Consider the following 17,475-nt stretch of genomic DNA (forward strand, 5'->3'; position numbering starts at 1 on the left):
AGAAGTGTGAGCAATTGCTAGTCTCTCTCACATCCTTGTCCTACCAGCTGAGATTTGCTCTCTGCATATTTTAGCAGGATTGCCATATCAGACACAGGTGTGCGGAGTGGAGGTCACACATTCCTGGCAAGTCTGACACTGGTTTTGCAAACACAGTCCTAAACTTGTCTTTCAAGAGAGGAAGTTCACCAGCTCAGAAAACAGCAAAAGGCAGCATTTCAAGCCACAAAAAGCAATGGAGAGGCGGGGGGGGGGGGGGGAAATAGAACATTTATATGGTCTTTTATTAGCAATAGTGCAGCATTAACACTTAAAAATATAAATGAATGAGGCATGACTTGAGTAGATTGGCTGAGACAAAAGAAGAAATAGGACTATGTTAGGCATTCAGTAAGGCAATGTAGCTGATACTTCAGTGAAGTGCTATCAATATTTTAATGAGGGATTTCCAAAGAAGTAATAGAATTGCCAGAGTGGATCAGACCTGAGTTCCATCTAATTCAGTGTCCTGTCTCTTGACCGTGGCCAGGACCAGACACTTCAGAGGAAGGAGTAAAAGCCCTACATGGGCAGACGTCCCTCGCATTGGGTCTCATCCTGATTTCTAAAATGTAGAGATTGGCTTACTCCCTGAAGGATGAGGTTTAATATCCTCTCCAAAATGTTTGTTGTCATTAATTGTAACTCTGGATATTCTTTGATATCCCTATAAATATCAAATCTGTTTTTTTTTCCCCAGTCCCACTTAATTTGTGATGAACACCCATGAACTAGAAGTGCACATGATCTCAGAGATTCTGGGTGCTGGGGAATCTATTTTCTTTGCTTTTTCCCATTTCAACAGGAACCCCTTCTCCTGACCAAGGAAAGAAGCAATGCCACTTGAAAGACAAATTTTTATATTAAGTGCCACATGCTGGAAATGTTTATACTGCACTTAACCCCTGAAAAATATACTGATTATATTAATAGTATAGCATAGCATTCAGCTGGTGTGATTAGAAATGTGGGGGTGGGGGGAAGGGGACAATCAACAAGGATTAGGGGAAAAAATAAAAATAAGGACCTGGCACTTGAAGCAATCTGATGCATTCCAAAGGCCAAAAAAAAAAAAATGCTTTTCAAAAGTCTTTAATGACCTCCAAGGGGCAAAAGTAATCTCTGGCAGGGATTATTCTGTGGTATTCAAAAAAAGGGGAGGAACGTCACTAGAGGCAAGGAAATCACCTTCCCTTTCATTTGGTGTCCTAATTTCATCAAAGGGCTCAGGCCAACACTACTTTGATACCTGATATCTGAACTCTGGTAAGGAAATGTTCCTTTGTGGGAAGAAGACGCCTAGAATGCACTGATGGTTATGCCACACATGAGGTGTCAGTCTCCAGCCACCAACATAAATGTTATTAATGAAACAGCAGAATTGGAGTTGGTAACATTATGATGCTTGACAATAAATAATTCTGTAGGGGAGAACATTCCCATGGTACAGTATTTTATTACACCACAAAATGTATGAAAAGTCTCAGGACCCCCTCTTGTTTCAATTTCCATTCCGCAAATGGTTTTCATCACTTCTGCGTGGTTCCCATTTTATTTTAATTTTTTAAGCCTTTCCTTTCAAATGTTTGCTTTGCAGTGGCTGCCCAAACAGATTCCTAAATGGGCTACTTCCTATTTTTCCCCATACACGCAGAGAAACCGTCTCTACTTTTAGCATGGCTGCCTTTTTATTTTCTATCTAAGTGAAAAGACCCACACCAGTCTCTATGATAGAATCTGATGTGTGTGTCTCTGCTGTGACATGTTGCAGCTGCCTCCAGCAGGCTTATAGAAATTTAAAGGCATGGTATATTTTTTTAAAAAGCATAAGCTAAATAGCTCCATAATCACAGTTCTGAGTCGGGCAATGGAAAAGTTTGAAAACAGGACCTTGAATAGCAGGCATGGTTAGGGATTTCATTACATTTCACAAAAGCTTGCAAACCTCAGCCACTTAAGGTTTGTGACTTATTTAAGTGGGGGGCCTACCCCACCCTATTGCCTCAGATTGCTCCCCAGTGGGTCAGATTCTGTTCTCGGTTACATTTTGTGTCAATCCGGGCTCATTCCAGTGGGGTGAATCCACATTAACACCTTTGTAACTGGGATGGGAGCTGGGTTTGGCCCAATGTTACTATGTATTCTGGGTTAGGTTACTATTTTTTTTCTGCAGTGTCTCTGCTGTACAGTGGGATTGTGCCCAGCCACTGTACAACAATGAAAGTATCTTCTACCACATCGCCTTGTGCCCCACGAGGAGCAGAGAACAATCCAGTCCTTTCTCTGCTTATTTTACATTCCCCCACACCTTTCTAAAAGTTTCTCTGCTTTAAACTAATGTAAATATTAGTGGGAAATACGAGGGTTTCTGGCCAGTGTTGATTGGCTGTGTGAGCAGGAAGCCTGCCACTCTGACAAAGTCCCGGGTGTTTGAAGTCTCCGGATGCTTTTTATTTTTTTTAAGGTTAGAAAACACTGTGGATACAGCTCTGCTGCAGCTGGGAGGTGTAGTTCCTTGCTCAGGTAGATGTACATGCACTAGTTTGATCGAGCTAGCATGCTAAAAATAGCAGTGGCACGGGTTAGCCACCAGGGTACGTACCGAGGTTCTCAGATAGGCTCGTGTTTGGATGGCTAACCCGAGTCATCACCCATTCCGCTGTGGCCACACTGCAATTTTTAGCGTGCTGGGTAGATCAAAGCTAGTGCATGTACGTGTGCCCGAGCTGAGAATTCCACCTCCCCGCTGCAATGTTAGATGCACCCTTTGAGTCTAAATTGCAAATGAACTTTTGAGCAGGATCTTGATGCCGAATTTCCCCACATGTGTATCTGAAAAAGCCAGAGCTTGTTTTCTACCTTGGAAGCTGTTCCAGCAATACACACTGTTAATCCACGGTCCTCTCATTGTACTGTAAATCAATCAGCAGGTCATATGTGAAGTGTTTTCTTACACTGGGGTTAAGAGCAGGCCTCAGACATGGTGACTTGAGGTCAGTCCAGCGGCACATCGTGAAGGCTGATGTTATCAATGCTGAGAGGTTTTTTTTGGTGAGCTTTTATTAAGTGGCAGAGGAATGTCACTCATAGTCTAAAGGATGTTTGTGTGAGAGCTTTGGGTTGTGCAATTAATCATTAATTTATGTTTGCATTTTTCCAGAGGAAACCAACAAGCAGCAAGTTAAGTGCATGGAAAGCTTTGCTTCCTTACTGCCAGCATTGGCTATAATTCTTGCTAGGCTCTTTGGTGCAGTCTCGCTCTAGTCGGATTTCTATGGTTCTGTTTATCTTTTCCCATCTTGCCATTTTCTATATAGATTCTAGACCTGCATAGAATATTTCCAACAAACCCCCACATCAGCTGTGTCACAAACTAGAAACTCTGGCCTGATTCATTTAAAAAAGTTCACCCAAACCTTCCAGGAGACACTGGACCCTGTTTGAGAGAACAGTCCTTGGGATCTGTTTCTGACCACATACTGCATTCAGGCACAATTTATGGCTTTGAGCTCAAAACAAGTCCCTTTGCAACCTTCAGTGTATCCAGTCCGCATTTTCCATGTCCTGTGCCATTCAAGCAAAGTCTCCAGTTTACTGAGAATTTGCTGTACCTAGTGTGGGGCAAACACAGATCTCCTTGCTGTAAATGCAGTGGAGTAACTCCACTGAAGTTACTGCCCATTTACATTTGTGTAACTGAGAGCAAAGTCTCACACTGAATCATAGAATCATAGAATATCAGGGTTGGAAGGGACCTCAGGAGGTCATCTAGTCCAACCCCCTGCTCAAAGCAGGACCAATCCCCAATTAAATCATCCCAGCCAGGGCTTTGTCAAGCCTGACCTTAAAAACTTCTAAGGAAGGAGATTCTACCACCTCCCTAGATAACGCATTCCAGTGTTTCACCACCCTCCTAGTGAAAAAGTTTTTCCTAATATCCAACCTAAACCTCCCCCACTGCAACTTGAGACCATTACTCCTCGTCCTGTCCTCTTCTACCACTGAGAATAGTCTTGAACCATCCTCTCTGGAACCACCTCTCAGGTAGTTGAAAGCAGCTATCAAATCCCCCCTCATTCGTCTCTTCTGCAGACTAAACAATCCCAGTTCCCTCAGCCTCTCCTCATAAGTCATGTATTCCAGACCCCTAATCATTTTTGTTGCCCTTCGCTGGACTCTCTCCAATTTATCCACATCCTTCTTGTAGTGTGGGGCCCAAAACTGGACACAGTACTCCAGATGAGGCCTCACCAATGTCGAATAGAGGGGGACGATCACGTCCCTCGATCTGCTCGCTATGCCCCTACTTATACATCCCAAAATGCCATTGGCCTTCTTGGCAACAAGGGCACACTGCTGACTCATATCCAGCTTCTCGTCCACTGTCACCCCTAGGTCCTTTTCCGCAGAACTGCTGCCTAGCCATTTGGTCCCTAGTCTGTAGCTGTGCATTGGGTTCTTCCGTCCTAAGTGCAGGACCCTGCACTTATCCTTATTGAACCTCATCAGATTTCTTTTGGCCCAATCCTCCAATTTGTCTAGGTCCCTCTGTATCCTATCCCTGCCCTCCAGCGTATCTACCACTCCTCCCAGTTTAGTATCATCCGCAAATTTGCTGAGAGTGCAATCCACACCATCCTCCAGATCATTTATGAAGATATTGAACAAAACCGGCCCCAGGACCGACCCCTGGGGCACTCCACTTGACAGCGGCTGCCAACTAGAGATGGAGTCATTGATCACTACCCGTTGAGCCCGACAATCTAGCCAACTTTCTACCCACCTTATAGTGCATTCATCCAGCCCGTACTTCTTTAACTTGCTGACAAGAATACTGTGGGAGACCGTGTCAAAAGCTTTGCTAAAGTCAAGAAACAATACATCCACTGCTTTCCCTTCATCCACAGAACCAGTAATCTCATCATAGAAGGCGATTAGAGTAGTCAAGCATGACCTTCCCTTGGTGAATCCATGCTGACTGTTCCTGACCACAGCCCTCTGTGGAGATAGAGGTGGTTAGGGACTATTTAGAAAAGCTGGACGTGCACAAGTCCATGGGGCCGGACGAGTTGCATCCGAGAGTGCTGAAGGAACTGGCGGCTGTGATTGCAGAGCCATTGGCCATTATCTTTGAAAACTCGTGGCGAACCAGGGAAGTCCCGGATGACTGGAAAAAGGCTAATGTAGTGCCAATCTTTAAAAAAGGGAAGAAGGAGGATCCTGGGAACTACAGGCCAGTCAGCCTCACTTCAGTCCCTGGAAAAATCATGGAGCAGGTCCTCAAAGAATCAATCCTGAAGCACTTGCATGAGAGGAAAGTGATCAGGAACAGCCAGCATGGATGCACCAAGGGAAGGTCATGCCTGACTAATCTAATCGCCTTCTATGATGAGATTACTAGTTCTGTGGATGAAGGGAAAGCAGTGGATGTATTGTTTCTTGACTTTAGCAAAGCTTTTGACACGGTCTCCCACAGTATTCTTGTCAGCAAGTTAAGGAAGTATGGGCTGGATGAATGCACTACAAGGTGGGTAGAAAGCTGGCTAGATTGTCGGGCTCAACGGGTAGTTATCAATGGCTCCATGTCTAGTTGGCAGCCGGTATCAAGTGGAGTGCCCCAAGGGTCGGTCCTGGTGCCGGTTTTGTTCAATATCTTCATAAATGATCTGGAGGATGGTGTGGATTGCACTCTCAGCAAATTTGCGGATGATACTAAACTGGGAGGAGTGGTAGATACGCTGGAGGGGAGGGATAGGATACAGAAGGACCTAGACAAATTGGAGGATTGGGCCAAAAGAAATCTGATGAGGTTCAATAAGGATAAGTGCAGGGTCCTGCACTTAGGACGGAAGAACCCAATGCACCGCTACAGACTAGGGACCAAATGGCTAGGCAGCAGTTCTGTGGAAAAGGACCTAGGGGTGACAGTGGACGAGAAGCTGGATATGAGTCAGCAGTGTGCCCTTGTTGCCAAGAAGGCCAATGGCATTTTGGGATGTATAAGTAGGGGCATAGCGAGCAGATCGAGGGACGTGATCGTTCCCCTCTATTCGACATTAGTGAGGCCTCATCTGGAGTACTTTGTCCAGTTTTGGGCCCCACACTACAAGAAGGATGTGGATAAATTGGAGAGAGTCCAGCGAAGGGCAACAAAAATGATTAGGGGTCTGGAACACATGAGTTATGAGGAGAGGCTGAGGGAGCTGGGATTGTTTAGCCTGCAGAAGAGAAGAATGAGGGGGGATTTGATAGCTGCTTTCAACTACCTGAAAGGGGGTTCCAAAGAGGATGGCTCTAGACTGTTCTCAATGGTATCAGATGACAGAACGAGGAGTAATGGTCTCAAGCTGCAGTGGGGGAGGTTTAGATTGGATATTAGGAAAAACTTTTTCACTAAGAGGGTGGTGAAACACTGGAATGCGTTACCTAGGGAGGTGGTAGAATCTCCTTCCTTAGAGGTTTTTAAGGTCAGGCTTGACAAAGCCCTGGCTGGGATGATTTAACTGGGAATTGGTCCTGCTTCGAGCAGGGGGTTGGACTAGATGACCTTCTGGGGTCCCTTCCAACCCTTATATTCTATGATTCTATGATTCTATGATTCCTCTCATGTAAGTGCTTCAGGATTGATTCTTTGAGGACCTGCTCCATGATTTTTCCGGGGACTGAGGTGAGGCTGACTGGCCTGTAGTTCCCAGGATCCTCCTTCTTCCCTTTTTTAAAGATTGGCACTACATTAGCTTTTTTCCAGTCATCCGGGACTTCACCCGTTCGCCACGAGTTTTCAAAGATAATGGCCAATGGCTCTGCAATCGCAGCCGCCAATTCCTTTAGCACTCTCGGATGCAACTCATCCGGCCCCATGGACTTGTGCACATCCAGCTTTTCTAAATAGTCCCTAACCACCTCTTTCTCCACAGAGGGCTGGCCATCTATTCCCCATGTTGTGATGCCCAGCGCAGCATTAGTGACCACTAAACTATGGCTAATGTTTCATAATATAAATTGCCACCCTCCGAGAAATAAAAAGGGAAATCTCTTTAATTTGTGGTGAGTGATTCAGATATTAGTCTACATGATTATGCACAATAGTTTACAGGGGATAAATAATCCACCGCTCTGCTGCGGATTTGGAAAGATTCCATCTCAGAAGTAGGAATCAGAGCCTATTTGCAGGAGAACCCCATTGAAATGCCATGTCAGGCCAGATCCTCCACTGGTCAGCGTAGTTCCATTGAAGTCAACTTACACCAGCTAAGGATCTGGCCTTTTGTTTCTTTGTGGTCTCTTCCAAACAAGGATGAGCTGAATTTTGCTTTGAAAAATGAACTTGTATGGCACATGTGAACACAGGCAGATCAAATCAGAAGAACATGTTTGCACAAACTGCTGAGTTTCCCCACTGTCCTAGATGGAATTTCTTAGGTTTTCATCCAGTGGGGAGGACGGGGGGGAATGTAGCTGGCTGGTGTCTAGAGCAGGCAGATCTACTTGTTATGAATAATATAAGGGCCTGATCCCACAAAGACTTATGCACATGCTTAAATCTCCACGAGTAGTCCTATTTGAAGTCAATAGCACCATTCTCCAGGAGTAAAATTAAGCATGTGCATAACTCTTTGAAGGATCAGGGCCTACAATTGTAAGTACTTCAGAGGCAGAGGGTCCCTGCTGACTTTCAGCTCAAATATTGACTAGCATCCTGTCCCCTCATAGCAGAAGGTCTGGTGAATGTCTGGTAGATCTGCCTTCTAGCTATGTAGGGACCCCAGAAACTATAAGACTGGTCCCGCTGAATGCTAACATGAGGCTAACATCCTACCGTCTCTTCTCATAACAGGTTGTGGTAAAATGACAGGTTCTATTGTAAAGACAACTCAGACAAAACAGTTGGCTTTGTGTTGTTATAAATCAAACACAACTCACAGCAGGACTTAATTTCCACTGGCTCTTGAAAATTTACAGTATGCTTGGTTAAGGCAAGTAATTTTATTCTGTAACAAGCCCTGGGCTGTGGGGTAACAGCATCGCTGCCGGCAGAGGTTGTAAATATTTTTGGACAACAAAACTATCCATTAAAGAAATGCACCTACAGATGAACAATCTTAAGTTTGCTGACAGTTAAATATCCCTCCGTGATACTTGTTGTTATTGAGTTTGACTGCAACCATACCCCTTTTGATTCCCTGTCCATGTGTAGAATAGGAGATGGGTAATTGTTTGTGGGAACGTGTTACCACTTCATTAGCCAATTCCTCCCTGCTCTTAGATGCCCTTCACATGACAGTATCATGTCATCATTCTGCCATCATCCTGCCCATGACATGGAGACTCATACTAATTTCTCAGCCCAGACCTTTCATCTGGGTCTTAATTATTTTCTCCATTCAGAACAAGCTATTGTTAAAGTGACATCTTAATGCCAGTTATCTGATTGATCTATTACCTGTCTTCCTACCCAGGGACGAAGAATAGAAACCACAGAATCCTTTTGTCGTTGGAACTGGAGAAATACAGTTTTTAAAAAAATCTCAAGGCACCAAACAAAACTTATTGCAAAAAAGAAAAAGTTAACAAACTTCACGTTTGATTTTTGATGGGTTTACTTGAGTGGATAATTTTATCCCAGAACTAATGTAGGTCTTGATGTCCTTCTTACCATTGAAGGATTAAGGACAATTTCAATGTTGTTTGTGTGTACCAGTTCCTTTAAGTGATCATTAGAGAGAGACATTGTCTAATGATCTGAGCACAGGCCTACAAGTCTGTAAACACCACAGTTTTAATCCGTGCTCTAAATCCCACTGCGGTGCGGGTAAATTATTTCATTTCTTTGCCTCTGTTTCCACATATGAGGAATAGGGGTATTGAGAGGATGCTACTAAACAATGACAGGTTTCAGAGGAACAGCCGTGTTAGTCTGTATTCGCAAAAAGAAAAGGAGTACTTGTGGCACCTTAGAGACTAACCAATTTATTTGAGCATGAGCTTTCGTGAGCTACAGCTCACTTCATCGGATGTTTACCGTGGAAACTGCAGCAGACTTTATATACACACAGAGAATATGAAACAATACCTCCTCCCACCCCACTGTCCTGCTGGTAATAGCTTTTACCAGCTATACTAGCTATTACCAGCAGGACAGTGGGGTGGGAGGAGGTATTGTTTCATATTCTCTGTGTGTATATAAAGTCTGCTGCAGTTTCCACGGTAAACATCCGATGAAGTGAGCTGTAGCTCACGAAAGCTCATGCTCAAATAAATTGGTTAGTCTCTAAGGTGCCACAAGTACTCCTTTTCTTTTTACTAAACAATGGTAAATCTCTGACAATACAGGTGATCCAAGTGCTAAGTGTCAGCAAAACAGCAGCTGTGTGAAATTATGCAGATGTGAAGGCCTGATTCTCTTCTTACTTAAACTGGTTTTACATCAAAGCAATCCTAATGATTTCACTGATGTTACTCCTTATTTACACTGGTGTAGGTGAGAGAAAGAGCAAGTCCTATAAGTGGGGCAACAACTGCCCTTCTGAAGTATGGCAGGCCTGTAGCTTACGTTAGGGCCCATGAAATTCTGCCCTGTCACCATTCATACTCTCTGATCCAAAGTCCTTTGGAAAGATTCCCCCTTGACTTCAATGGGCTCTCCACCGTCTGAGGGGTGAATGCACTCAGCTGGTTTAAAACCATTATTTGTACTGAAAGCGCAGTTTTGACTGCCAACATTTTGTTTAAAGCGTTAGCAGTGGCCATGGGTGGGATTCCAAAATGGCAGCCTCTTGGCAATCCCTGTCAGAGAGGCTAAAGACTGAATGGACAGGAGAGCAAATTACCTTCATCCTGATCCCTTCAGGCCCAGTAGCTCAGTTAATAGCTCAGTCTGTAGGAATCTTGTGCGGCTTCTCCCTATGCCTGACTTTTTGTGTAGCTAGATAAGAGTTCGGTCAACCCAGCCCCCTTCACCAGTGCTACAGTGAACAAAATCATCTTAATGACCTCAGAAATTTAGGAGGAGAATGTGGGAACAAGTCTATATGTAGTTTAAAATGGAATTGTTCATGTAATTTATTAACTAGATAAAAAATTATGGTGGACTATTGTTTGAAATAGGCATGTTCTTCTCTCTCTCTCACACGCACACACACACACACACACACACACATTGCAGCCACATGGATCTTTTAGGTTTCAGAGTAGCAGCCGTGTTAGTCTGTATTCGCAAAAAGAACAGGAGGACTTGTGGCACCTTAGAGACTAACAAATTTATTGGAGCATAAGCTTTCGTGAGCTACAGCTCACTTCATCGGATGCATCTTTTACTGTTTCTCACATTGTGAAGTCTGCTCTTTCCCCTTCCTGTGACATCTCCTATACACAAATGCTCTGTTAAAAAGTATATGTGAAACTGAGTTAAGTAACATGAACAAATAATACATGTATTGGAGAGCCTTTATGTTGTGATTGAAGCTAGTTTGCATGCTGATTTGTAGCTGTGCCCAGTGCTTCTGGCACCTGATCTTTCTTGCAAAGTAGGCTGTCCTGTCTCCAGAGTTCTCTACCAATTAAGTAATAAATAAAGATGAAATGAACATAGCCTTTCCTAAAACGATTTTGGAGGTAAAAAATAAGGGAATGGAGGACAGTTATTGATTGGAGCTATAAAAGTATCAGAGTTGCTTTTCTCCTTTATGTTGCCATAGGTTTTGGTCTGGGATGGGTGACAAATGAGTAGAAAATAATTTCAGATGAGGATTAACTTTTTGTTGTTGTTTTTTTAGTGGATGTTTCTAACTGTATCATCTGCAGCTCATCTGTTTGCAATAATGTTGCAGTTTGTTCCTAATGTGACTCTCTAATGAATGTTGCTTTTTAACTTTGGGTTTGCAGAAGTTTATTTTTAGAAGCCCAGAAAGGAATCCAGCCCTAAACCCCTCTCTTCTTAAATTCTCAGATTGCAAGGTCTGCTGGGCCAAGAACAGGAGTTTGATGCATTAAACCTGACACTCTTACATAATCAGCTTCAGATGGCACCTTGATAGCAGCCGCAGATAAGCTGGAAAGCCCGCTGCTGCTTTCCTTACAGTATCTGCTCCCCGGTACAGCTTGCCCACTGTCTGAGTGCAGCATTAAGAAAACAAATAACCAGCTTCACCAAAAGCTTTGGATAAGATACCACATTCCTTTTCCAGCTCACCTTTGCTACAGAGATTTAGTCTTAAACAAGTGGTGACTGGCAAAGGGGCTGTGTATATATCAGGCAATGCGTTTTAATATATACCATCAGACCCTGGAAAAAATTTCTTATTGCAGAAGAGCTTAGTCAATAATAATAATATAAACAGTATCTACTTCTCTTCATTCACAGATATCAATGTGATTTACAAAGGAAGATAGATATTATCCCCAGCTCACAAGGGAGGAAACTGAAGCACAGACAGGTAAAATGACTCATCTAAAGTCACACAACTGGTCAGTGGCAGAGCTGAGAATATAAACTAGTTCTCCTGCCTTCCAGTCCATTTCTCATTGGCTCACACTGCTTCCCATCCCTATACATGGACGTGTATGTATATGTAACTGCAGTGTTTTTCATGATTGTTAAACAACAACAACAAAACACCTCAAACCCTGCAATATGATACACTCATTGCCCCCAAACACTGCGATTTCATTGATTTCGTGGTAGGGTTTAGGAGTATTAGTGCAGAATACCATAGTACTTGGTTTTATATGAGGGATGAGCCCTGGACAGGCAAAAACTCACTGTGTTTTAATATTATTAAACTCCAAGCATCCCAAGATGCTACAAATAATAAAGAGTAAGCATAAAAGGGACTGTGAAAACCTTGTGCTGGGTTGATTTATCCAATGGAAATCAGCAGAGGAACGAAAGCCCAAGTAATTTCTCAGTAGCATTCGGTTGTTGCAGGGAGTCTGTTTGCTGCATGGCAAGAAGCCTTGTGGTACTTGGGTGAAGGCTGAGAAAAACCCAGCCTCAGCCTTTCTAGCCTCTGATGTTAATCTTTGTGATGGGGAGGACAATATTGACAGCAGGATGGTGCACTCTGGCTTGAATGACAGGCCATATGTTTGCAAAATAGACTGAAGTACCAAATATAAAAGGCATAGGCAAGTGTGGAGTGAGGGAGAGATGTTTTTTGTTGTTGTTGTTTTACATGTAAAACTTCCCCCATTTGGCAGCAGCCCAGTAACAATTAATCGGCAGGGGACTTTTAGAAAGCATCTTCCTAGGAAGGCAGAATACAGAAAAATCCTTCAAATTAAGCATCATTTAAAACAAAGCCCTGCATCAATATAAAATGGTGAAGGGACTTACAGTGAATGTGGATTACTCGGTGTAAGTAAATTGGACCTGATTCTGATCTTGCACCAAGTGTACATGGGTATATATCACTTAATTTCAATGGGATTATTCCAGATTTTTACACTGATGTAAACAAGAGGAGAGCACTCCAATGGGATCTGCTGTTTCAACACTAGGTGGCCACCTGGGGCTCTCTCGAGTCAGGGACTGTCATCTTTGGTCCTTGGTGACATCCAAGAGTCCAGGGTTTTTAATCCAATCTACGCTTAATAGTTTGTTTTAAAATGTACACTGCTTAATATTGTATATGAAACACTTAAATGTCCTAATTCATACTAAAGTCAAGGACACGTGAGAATTCTATATGCAATGCAAACCAGTGGATTTTAATAAAAACAATCCTTTGCTGGTTTGAACAAAAACCTGGATGGCTGGGGATCTCTGAGGACCTGAATTTGTCCAGTGTGGTTTACATTTTCAACTGTAATTTGCAAAACCCGCAAACTTTTGATCAAGTCCTGCTCATTTGCTGGGCCCACTCATATTTTTTTGACCGTCAAGTATTCACACCCACAACCTCCACAACCTCACGTCGCCTCCTCTTGCGTGTGCGTAGAACGCGGGCCTGTAGTCTCCATGGTTACCACAGTACCCAAGCTTGGAAAGCGGCTTGCCGAGCTCTAAGCCCTGTGCCTGAGGCCCCGGATGTATTGTTGTCTTTTTTCAGCGCCTGAGTAAAAATATTTTAAATCTCTATGTATTTTACTCAAAATGAGGAAGATAAGCTTAGGAGTGTGTGTGAGAGTGAGATAACATGAGTTAGTTAATGAGTGAGTGTCTTACCCAATAAGTGAGCCTGGACATGTCTGTGCTTGTGCAGTCATTTATAGCTGCTGCTGTTTAACATTTATGTTGTGATCGTGCCTCACCCAGTTCTGGTCTCCACTGTGCTAGGTGCTGTACAAACACATGGAAAATGACAGCCCCTGTCCCGAAGACCTTACAGTCTGTGCAAATAGGTAAGACTCAGGCCCTCACTTTCACTAGTGTATATCAAGAGTGTAGACTCTGTAGGTGTCAGTGGAGAAACACTGGTGTGAAACCCCCATAAGAGGAAAATCTGGGACAAGTGAGTGTAAAATTGCTACAAAGCTGTTTCAGTAACATTTTACAGCCACTTTGCCCAGGTGTAAATAGCTACACAGGGCAATTGGGCTCAGAGCTTAGATAAACTCCTCTAAATTTAAATGAAGACCAGTGCTTTTAACTATGCAGCAGTGAGCCAGACAAATGCTGAAGTGAGGATGGGGGAGAGAAAGGGAGATCAGATTTCTAAGCACCCTTGAAACCAAAGCCGCACTGTTTATAAACTTCCATAAATATTAATTGATATTTAATAAGGTAGGCAAACACAAGGGAAAGTATTGTTTTGGCCAACTCCTACACAGCAATCCCAGCCAAGCGTGAAAGAGTTTGTGTAACTTTCCTCAGGGGTTAAGAGCAGGTCACGGAAGGTCCTTTTTCCTGGCCAGTGTCCCAGCTTTTTAAGCTACAAGGGAACACAGTAGGCTCATGGGAATTTAACCCAAATACCTGCTGTCTATAGAGTGAAACTCTTTGACTGCACATAGCTTTTGGACTTTAAAGTGTATAGACTAAATAAGAAGGGATCGGGGAAGGGTAAATACCTTCCCTCCTTTTCTTCCCCACCCTCACCAGAAACGAGGGGGCGATGGTAATGTTGCTGATGAAATGAATGATGTTGATTTTCCAATAGGATTATGCTTGAAAGGGGGTTAATGTTTTGTCAGTTGTGAAGTATGATGAGATAATAGCAGAAGTTAATTGATATGCCTTCCCACATAACTTGACAGCTCAGACAGGTGGTGAGTCGCCCTTCTGCTCGCACACATTGGACTGTTTTCTGCCATGGCTGGGTTCTAACTTACACAGACAAGCTGACTGAGAAATAGGTCAATGCTTAAAAAGAAAAATCCCCTCAACCCAGCACTGCAAATTAGAAACTAACTGTCCCTCATGTCTTCCTGCATAATCTATGTTGTAAAGTGGCGGAGGCTGAGCAGGGGAAAAAAATGCTTGAAAGATTGCCAGAATTATCCAAGTGAAACTCACCTGGTTTTGGAGTGAGTCACCAACTCCAAATCAGAGACCAAGAGCACTGAAGAGTTTCTTGTCTTTTCGCTAACCTGAATGTACATTGGCCGCTTCAGGGATTCACACTGAGATTCAGAGGGGGAAAAAATCTTTCAGTTAGAGTTAGGCCCGAGTTACAAAATCAGGATCTGAGTTTTGAACCCTCAATAGACTCGGTGTGCTCAGAACCAGGGTTGGATTTTGTCAATTTATGGAGGTAAAGGCTAGCAGTAAAATAAGGAAATGGTTTTGCATTCCCAAAAAATCTGGGGCTTCGCTTACTTTTGATGCAAAGCCCAGTGAAGCTCAGCAGTTCAGTCCAAAATATTCTTGGACATTTGTGGGGTGGGACTTTTCAAAAACACTCAGTTGTGGCCTTCACTCTTCTCCCATGGGATTCTGACTATTGGTGTAAATGGGACAACGCTAAATACTTTTGAAAACCCTTCCCTTCCATTCATCAGATGTATAGCTTGGAGAGACTTGGGCCATGTCTACATTACGGGGAGTATCTGGCATAGCTATGGTGCTGTAGCAATGCCAGCATACCCTGGTAGCATAGACATGGCCTACAGCAATGGAAGGGTTTTTTTCATCACTGTAGGAACAACACAACCCTGAGCAGCAGTAACAAGGTCAGTGGAAGCATTCTGTCATCAACCTAGCAATTTCTATGCCAGGGGTTAGGTCAACACAGCTACAGCACTCAGGGGTTGGATTTTTCACACCCCTATGCACTGTAGCTATGTCAGCCTAAGTTTTAAGTGTAGACCAGGCCACAGGATGTGGGTGGGCAGGACGGTGTGGATCAGAATCAAAGAAAATGTTCACACACTCCTGGGGACCAAAACCACAGGGTTTCATTCAGTTCTGAGAGTGTTATTATTTACATAGAGAAATATGAGAGAGAGAGAGAGAGAGAGAGAGAGAGAGGAAATTTGGAAAAACTCTTAACAACCCAATTCAACAAAACACCCAAATGATGACCCAATTCAAGAAAGCACTTAGTTTCCTGAATCAGCGTCCATAGCGCCTTCTCCTTAACATCCGTCTGTTCCTTACACAGAATGGCCAGGCAATAATGTATCTTGGGGATGTTTTGTTTATTCTTCTTTGTTTTTGAGGGTATAATATATTGTATTGGTTAGCCAGTCTGATGAAATGCCATACTGGAGTCTTTCCTCGATAATACCACCACCAAGGCATTTATTGTTGCAATGTGTCAAATGATTGGATCATTAGCAAATGAAAGATTAGATACATTTGAAGAACCATATTTGCTCCTGCATGTGGAAGCAAAAACTGAAGGTTGTTTTCTTAATACCGAGGCTCCTAGTAATTTAGCCAATCATACTTCTAAACAATTGTGTTTTCCACCCAAAACAGATCAAAATTGCTCTCAATTGCACCTAATTTGGGAAGCTTTTGGAATTCTAAAAGAAAATTGTGGCTGTAGAACTAAACATTGCTGCTGGTATTCATATCTCAGACAAAGACAGCTTTACAATTGTTGCCTGTCTGTATCAAGTTCACCAGTTTTAATTACAACACCCCACAGTGGAAATTTCACAAAACATTTTATCCGTGCGTAAAATTTAATTAAACAAACAGAACCCTAAAGAAAGCATTACATTTGTCACAGCAAAATCTGCAGTGGAGTAGGATATTTCCTGCTCTTACAAATGGGTTATGTCTCAGGATTGACAGGGGTTACCTTTGATGCAATGCAGATGGAAAATCAAATGTAAGAATTAATCCCTCTCTAGCCAGATTATGTGGAATCTTAAACAGGTGGCAAGGGATGTCAAGCCCCTTACATTTTTCATTATATTGTGGTACTGGTGTCGTCGGATGCTGGCCAACCTTCTAGCAGAATGTGTTATGTGATATAATTGTAAGATGGAAAACAGTGAAGGAATTTCTTCCATTAGGTTTCAGAGGCCATGATGGCATCTTTAGTTGATAAAGGAACTGGATTATGTCTAATCCCTACTTTTGGAGACATTTTTATTTCTTAGAAAACACTTTCTTAAAAAGAAAAGAGTACTTGTGGCACCTTAGAGACTAACAAATTTGTTTGAGCATAAGCTTTCATGAGCTACAGCTCACTTCATCGGATGCATGCTGTAGTTCATGAATGCTTATGCTCAAATAAATTTGTTAGTCTCTAAGGTGCCACAAGTACTCCTTTTCTTTTTGCGAATACAGACTAACACGGCTGCTACTCTGAAAACTTTCTTAAAAGCATTTCCACCACTGCAAGTGGAATGTAAAATATAACTTGCAATGAGGCTCAGGTCAAGGTTTTCAGAAATGAGTAGAAATTCTGGGTGACTCTATTTTGGGGGTTCTGGTCAGCAATATTTTAAAGGGGCCTATTTCTCAGAGCACAAGCCCTCTGACAACCAGGGTCTTTTTTTAATGTGTGTCAAATTGGAGATCCAAAACTGGAGGCACCCACTGTCAATAATCAGTTGTTTAAATGAATGTGAATTTTAATTTATTGTATTGTCTAGAAGTACAGATTTTTTTGGTAATGAATAATACACTTATGAACCCTGAAAACTCGGAGAAACAAGCTGTCAGACAGTCCAAGGATTACAAATGAAGAGGTGAGTATCATGTATAGAACACACACAATACATTGTCTGGGAAACTTCCTTTGGAACAGCATGTGGGACACACTTCAAGGATCAAAAAAGCTCAAAGGACAGAGAAATAAATGGAGAGAGCATAGAAACTAGATTGTTTGCACCAATTAACGATGGGGCCCTTAATCCAGGGTCAAAACACTCGTAGACTTCAGGGAAATTATGGTTCTGATCTGAATTTTGTGCACCAAACTCAGTTTACAGAGCCAAACCAAGACCTGGACCCAAACTCTCCTGAGCTTCAGGCACGTCAAGATCTGAGTTTTGCAGCCCAGGTGTACCCTAGACTCCGTACTTTTCCTATATTCT

General features: G+C 42.8%; 1 long non-coding RNA gene across 1 annotated transcript in view; it reads left to right on the forward strand.

Moving 5' to 3' along the window:
* LOC125623946 (uncharacterized) overlaps window positions 1-17,475 on the forward strand; it is a 118,881-nt gene that overhangs the window by 63,901 nt on the left and 37,505 nt on the right. The window contains exons 4-5 of the long non-coding RNA XR_012665367.1: window positions 11,402-11,474; window positions 13,316-13,380. This is a non-coding gene — a long non-coding RNA (uncharacterized LOC125623946). The remainder of the gene's footprint in view (window positions 1-11,401; window positions 11,475-13,315; window positions 13,381-17,475) is intronic.

The sequence above is a fragment of the Caretta caretta genome, chromosome 17 (genome assembly GCF_965140235.1).
Source record: "Caretta caretta isolate rCarCar2 chromosome 17, rCarCar1.hap1, whole genome shotgun sequence".
Taxonomy (NCBI): Eukaryota; Metazoa; Chordata; order Testudines; family Cheloniidae; genus Caretta; species Caretta caretta.